Consider the following 7,860-nt stretch of genomic DNA (forward strand, 5'->3'; position numbering starts at 1 on the left):
TGCTGCTTGGCCTGCTGTGTTCATCCAGCCCTGCACCTTGTTGTCTCTTAGAGAGATATGCGAGGCATGTTTTATACACAGAGGGTGGTAGGTGCCTGGAATGTGCTGCCAGGTGAGGTGGTAGAAGCACATATGTTGTCAAAATTTAAGAAACATTTAGACAGACACATGAATAGGCAGAGAATAGAGGAATATGGACCATGAGCAGGCAGAAAGGATTATTCTAGAATAGCATCATGGTCGATGCAGACATGGTGAGCCAAAGGGACTGTTTTTGTGCTGTACTATGTTCTATGTTTTCTCAGCAGACAGAAGTTCTGCCATTGAGGTCCTAAATTGCAAGGAAGGTCTAATGCTGGCCACTTAATTGCCTCAGAAGGACTTAATTCAGTCAGGCCTCTGCCATGGAGGGACACAGTTTTCCCACTGGCTCTCGAATTGGTGGGCAGAGTCCACATTGGAAACATAACATTTCTCCCAGCATTTCAAGTCATTGACCTTTCATCATGAAGTGTGCCATTTGGACAAGATGCCCTCAGAATTAGATTCCGAAATAGAAAATTAGGAAGCAAATTTGAGTGGGGAAGAAGAATGATCAAGTTTGCTAAAACAAGCGACAACAAAAGCTTAAAAATCTAACACCAGTACTTTCATTTACATTATTAATACGGTCAGCTGCATTATCTAGAGAAATAGTTCAGCTTTCTATGATTAATTCCAGTTAAAGAATAATTTTGATGTTCATCTCTAATACTACAATCTCAAATTCATTATTTTGACTATTCACACTTTTGCCAGTGGGAAAGGCTTTGGGAGCACCCTAGAATAAGAATTCATCTGATTAAAATTATGTAGTAGTACTGTGAATGCAACATCAGGGTATATTTGACTCTGTGTATATACTTAAAACAAAAAAGGAGAGGCATTTTCTTGCAAGACAGCTGAGCAATATGACTTCAGTGCATGAGACTTTTGCCCCTTACCTTCCACCCCAGGCAGTTTCCCAGGTGTGAAATATTTTAATATTTTAAACATAATTTCCTACCTCCTTTGGGAATCTGAACCTGGAGGAGGGAAGTAAATCAGTGCAGCATGGCTTGGGCTGCCGTTTAGATTGGCTGTATGAGGCAGCTAAAAGAGTCAGCTTGACTGAAACATTTATTAAACTTCTGAAGGCTGAAAACTTGACTTGGCCGCTTTAATTCCCAGCTAACCCACATCTTCTCTTCACAATATAGAAATGCTACACATCAGGGCACATAATTTTCCTACCAACTTATAACAAGTTACTGTCATTGGCTCAATGTCAATACAAAATGTTTACCTCACACTGGTGAAAAATGCTGGAGATGGTGATGGGTGTTCATTATATTAGGCTGGGAACTGACATATCTCCAGTGGAAAATGGCCAGTCACTTCTTACATGAAATTATCCTTTGTTCTTAATGGATGCTAACTAAAAGAGACCTTCCTTCGTAATCAAAAACAGAAATTGCTGGCAAAACTTAGGAGGTCCGGCAGCACCTGTGGAAAGAAAGCAGATTTAATGTTTCAAATCCAGTGACTTTTCATCAGAACTGATAGCAACTAAGGAAAAGTGGTATTTATGTTGAAGGCAAGTTAGGGTCATGATACTGGGGGGAAAGGTGCTGACAGAGCCTAGAGATTTCAAAAGGGGTAGACAAACAAGGAGATTATAAAAGGACTTTCCTTCAACTGCACATAAAAAGAAATATATAACCTTCCTACAGTTTCTCATTAAGCACACTCTGAAAGCATTACATTCGTTCACAGCAGCAAAAGAGATTTGATATCAGCACCTGCATGTTTCCAGCCAAGCCACAGACCATCCAGACTTGGAACTGTATTGGTGTCCCTTTACTGTTGTGGGGTCAAAATCCTAGAACTCCTTTCCCAACAGCCCTGTTTGTATACCCCTGGACTGCAGCTGTTCAAGAAAATATCTCACTACCATTTTTTCATAGGCAATTAAGATTAGAAAATAAATATTGAGCTGAACTGCATTAACCGAAACATTTTCTCCACAAATGAAATCTCACAAAACATATGCACAATTTAGAAATTGCAAGATAGTCAGTTGCTTGATGACTTAATAGCAACACAAAAGACTCCTTTTATCACGGCGGCAAAACATCAATATCTGTACCAGTCTGCGGAACAAATGTGTTTGCCAGAACTACTGCAGCACAAAGTGGAAAGCTAAATACTAGTAGAGATCTTGGTTTATTGATGTATACACAAACAAGCACCTTGAAATGTATTTTTTTCACTACAGTAGGTGTAACAATAAATGAGTGCTTAATGCTTGCCAACACTGAGAAGGTCCAGCATTATTGGAAGTCCTAAGCTTTGAATGAGAAGTTACATAAAGACCATACCTGCCTGTTCTGCAGTTTAAGATGGATGTTAACAAATTTTTCACACTGTGAGAAAGGGAAGGCATTTTCTGAATTGCCTGATTACATTTCTCCCTAAATTGATGTGTTAATACTTACATTTTCCAAATTAATTCACCAGTGTGATCATAACTAACATTTATTGCACATCCCCTTGAGAGGTTGTTGGTGAACATTTCACTTAAACTGCTGAGTCTCTGGTGTCTCTATATTCCAATAGTGCTATTAGTGTGGATTTCAAGGATGTTGAAGAAGTAATATGTGTCCACTTCAAGATGGTATGTGATTTGTTGGGGGAATTTTGACAGATGATTGTGTTACAATGCACACAAAGGCAAATTTGTCTTTCTAGACAATGAAGATCATGGGTTTGGGAGTTGCAATCAAAGAAGTCTTGCTGAGTTGCTACAGTACATCCTGTGGATAGTACATATCAAAGGCAAGGTACGATGGTGGTGGAGAAAATGGATGGGTTTCGTTCAAGCAGATTGGTTTTTATTCCCAGGCTTTCTGCTAATAATAGTCTTTCTATGACATAATGACTGCCCCATTCCAAGCTGATGCATTATATATCGAGGGCTTTGAAAGATCTCTAACAAAAGTACAATTTTGTATTTTTAAAAATGTTAATCATATTTTGGGACTGCACTGTATTTTGTTGGCTAGATTTCCATGTCTGTAGTAACAACCACACCAGATAATAAAATGTTAGATGATTTTCAGTCATTCAACACTCCTCTGTTGGTCTACCTGCAAGTTATTTTCACAGCCATTGGTTTTGCCTTACCTTTGATATAAGCATCCACGATCTAGTTCCTGTTGCTGATGCTGCTAGATCCACATTATAGACTGGTAGCAGGGTTAAACAGCAAAATAAAATTAGATTCACAAAATAACCATTGATCTACAAAAGGGTATTTAACTACATAAATATTAAGAGCTGATACACAGACACCAATCTCTAATAACAAAGGAAGAACAAGGACACTTTCTATTTACACTACCAAGAACTTGCCTCATAGAGGTACATTTAGGGTATCAACATATGGGGGAGAGTTAAGATATGTTGAACAGAAACCTTTTGTTAATTTTGGCTTAATAAACACCATGGCCATTTCACAAGTTCACATGATAGAGACAAAATAATTGCTGCAGTGTGAATTTTTGCTGTGTGCTGTCTGCATTATTAAAGTTATAAAAATCATAAAATATTGTCCATTCATCTGCTTTGTAACAATGTCTGTTGCATTATGGGAACTATTTTATGTCAACTTTAAGTTTGGATGGAAATCAGAAGTGGCAATGGCCAAAGCATGTTGCAAACTATCAAGTATGTCCCCATTCCTCTAAATAGAGGATGAGGCCGAGGAAATTTTGACATGGGCTCCCGCTCAAAGCCAACAGGCAGGAATTGAAATTCTTAATAGGTCAAGCTGCCACCAAAAACTCATGGAAACAGTCCCCTGAAAGATATCTCTGCAATCAGGCACAAGCAGAATGTAAAGAAAGTAGAGTGGGGGTGAAGAAAAGAAACCAGAGGCAGATAGTCCAAGGTATTCTTGTGGTACTCCAGCTCTTCCATTGTTCAAGTAATCTTTAAAAAAAAATGTCCCAAGGCCTTCTGGAGGCAAGGATCCTGATGTCAGTTGTTCCTCACAGACGCAACAAGCTGTGTTCAATTGATGGAGATGCAATGAAATTGGTGTTCACATCCAACTGGAATGCTACTTTGCCATTTAAATTAGGTGCTCATTCCTCTGAAGCAAGGGGATTACAATGTCAAAAATCAGGTAAGTTAAAGTGTGGGTAGGATTGTGTTGGGAATACAATGCAAAGGATCCACCATTTAAACTCCAATCCTCTGTCAACATTCCCATCAGGTGTCAGGCCTGACGTTCTTTAAAGTACTTGTTTGTTCCCATGGAAGCTAGGGTAACAATCAATTTTGGCATTTCCTACTCCAAACTGTACAAAAACATTGCTAGTCACCCGAACATCTATTACTGATGGTGATAATGAAGGCATTTGTGTTAACCACACACACACTGTTAGAAAGAAAATTCACAAGAGTCAGGGTTGGCAATTAAAATAAGAACAAAAACCACAGAAATCAGAATCAACTGGAATAAAAAAATACAAGTGTCAGATGTCACTATTTTTAAATGACTCCCCATACTCTGACTGGATCAAAAGTGACCTTCAAAGAAAGAACAGAAGGCATTTTTCCAGCGTTTTTCCTGAAGCAAGTTTTATGTGGCTGATGTGATTCCTTTTCTTATAATTTATTACCAATGACAGCTGAAAGTGCATTGCCCAGCAACTGGACGTGAGGATTGTCAGATGGAATCTGTTAAGGGCTGAGACATCATCTGCGTTCCTGTACTCCACTCCATGTCAGTGGTGATTATGTGACAACTCAAATAATGACTGACATCTCCTAACCCACTCAACTGTGCATTTCTACAGCACATCTTCCCCAGTCTGTAAAGCCCATTTCACATCCAATTTTACATAAATCTCGTCATCAAAATGTTATGATTCAAGAAATAATCTCCAATGTTTTGACAATGGAAAGTCTTTCCAATTGTGTTGCATGTTTATGCAATAATGTTTTATAATCAATATTTATTGTTCTAATTAAGATTATCACAAAGAAAAATTAGATACATTATAAGGGTCTACTGGATGCAACCAGATCCAGACAAAAACAAATATGATGCTAGTTTAAGTATCTCAGATTATTTTATTCACTTTCCTCTTATGGAGCTACAATGCACTGTAGAGGGCGCATTCTATGGAAATGTAATGCATCCTGTCCCTTCTCATTTTTTGGAATACTATATAGGTAAAATTCAGCAAGGACAGAGACTCAAAAATAGGTGGAATCAAATTTGCAGAATATTATGCAACACAGCTAATATTCAATTCAACTGAAGGCAACAGAAATGAATATCAGTACAGCATCTTTTGGATGATCAACACAATAATACGTCTGTGATTCCTGTAAGCATTTTCATCCCCCAGCTCATTATAACACTTCAGCTGAATGTCTGAATGTCAATATATGCACATATAATGCACTTGTTCCTCTTCACTCAACCATTTCATCTTGAAATAAAATGTGTTGTTTTCTTATCCAAGTGAAGTATTATTACACCAAACCCTGAACTATTGCACTGTTGCTGTCAATCTTTACCACAGGTCATATAAAGCAATTTGTTCCATTCCTACGCTACATGTGCTTAACTAGTAATCCTAGAATGGGAGCAAGGAAAGCAAGAGTACATCAATAACAGGATGGAAACAGTGAGAGATGTATATGAGTTAAGAGTAATGCCAAATACACAACATTAAGTGTATCAGCTTGAGCGCTATGTTATCTACTGCATATAACTTAACAGAAAGGTGGTAAAAATGAGAATCTGCCCAATGATCTCCAATATAAAGTAGGCGAAAATTCTAAATTTCCAGAAGTGCCATTACAGCATCCAGTTCTACCTCATCATTATCTATCTTGATACATCCACTATCATTGATTTGTCATTCTGCTTGCCAATATCCACTATTGTACAAGCAAAGACTTTCTCCAATTAAATGTTGCAAACTCCAAAGCCAGTGTCTTCAGTGTCTGCTATAAATTCCATTCCTTAACCATAGCTTCATGTCCCTCTCTCGTCACTGTTGAGGCTGAATCACAGTATTTACAACCTGTGAATTTGACGGTTGAGCTTCACACTTCATATCTTCCCTATCGCCAAATTCATAGCATAATCCGTCTGCCACCCCCTCCTCAGTTCACCCGCTGTTGAGACCATCATCACGCATTTAATTGCCTCGCAACTTGACTACTCCAATGCTTTCTTAGCTGGTCTCTCAGCACATACTCTCCATAAACTTGACCTCAGTCAAACTCATCAGGTGTTATGATCTAAAACATTAATTCAGTTCCTCTTTCCATTGTTGCTGTCAGGCTAGTGGAGTGTTTCCAGAATTTTCAGTTTCTATCTTAGATTTCCAGCATTCTCAGCATTTTACAGCGATAATTCTGTATAATTAAGTATTAGTCCCCTAGGTTGATATAATTCTGTTGACAATTGGGGTTTTACTTTAACTCCAAGATTTGAAACTACACATTTTAAAGCTGTTTCCAATGCAGAAATTACACTGCCAGCAAAACAATGAAACCAAACTATCCACAATTTAACCTTTTTAATACATAGCAAAAACCTGCTTCGTAAAACTGAAGTGTGCAGTTTGGAATCAGATTGGTTTTTCTGCTGCAACCCAACTATGTCTTATGACACAAGCATTTAATGTAAGTGGCTAAGATCTTTGACTGGCATTAGATTATGGGCTTGTACTGTAAACCTTTGAAATGATGCCAATACAAAATCGTAGTGAAGTGGCAAAACTCACACCACTTCAGGGTAACCATAAATCGACAGAAAACATTCAAGTATCCTACATGTAAATATGCCTTAAAGGGACCTGTCAAGTGTGGTGATTGTGTCTGGATTACATTCACCAGAGACAAGAGAAGTGAGTGAAAGTAATTTCCCGATAACCTCAACCTTTTGAAGGTCAATCCCAGTTACTGACCCTCTGCAATCCTGACAGACTATTAGCTCTAGTAAAAAGTAGTGTGAAGAGATGATAACTGTTTGATTCAGCCTGTGACAGGGGATAGGTGGGGGTCTCAAATACCATGTAAAGGTTTTTATAAAAATCACAATTTATAAATTTAATACCCCAGAGCCCATGAATCTTTGAAGCTACATGACATGGGATATGATGTTGATAGCCTTTAACATTGTGAATTGAGTGATATAATCTGACAACTACAGTGCCATTCATAATTAATTGAAACAGTACCTCAATTAAAAATATTATAATGCCACTGAGTGATAACAATTCATGTATACTTCTGATAGAATTCTACACTTATTCCTGAATAATAATTGATTATTGATGTATACCTGTGAGATTTACACCTACTTCAAACTGGGCGTTGGGCTGAGGAATAGCCAGTTTAGTGTTGAAACTATAGATTTTGTATGGAAAGGGATTTTCAGTGTGATGAATACATCCATCTCTAAAGCAAAATTCCTGTGAACATGTCCATAATTTGCAACTAAGCAGACTTTTTCAGGATTGGAATGGTCAAGAGGATAGGATAGCATTGATAGATCGTTGAGCTATTATTAACATTAAAAGAAAGACTAATTTGCTCTGCCTTCAGTTTCTGTTTTGAGTCTATTCAGGATATTTTTCTGTGATTTAGTAAGACCATAAGTAGGCCATTCAGCCCATCGAGACTGTTCTGCCATTTCATGAGAACATGGTTGACCTGATAATCCTTAACTCTACCTCCCTGCCTTTTCTCTATGACCCTTGATAATGGAGGATACCCTTGTGCCTCCATAGTTGGTATCAGCCTAGTGAA

Source organism: Rhincodon typus, chromosome 27 (genome assembly GCF_021869965.1).
Source record: "Rhincodon typus isolate 14 chromosome 27, sRhiTyp1.1, whole genome shotgun sequence".
Classification (NCBI taxonomy): Eukaryota; Metazoa; Chordata; class Chondrichthyes; order Orectolobiformes; family Rhincodontidae; genus Rhincodon; species Rhincodon typus.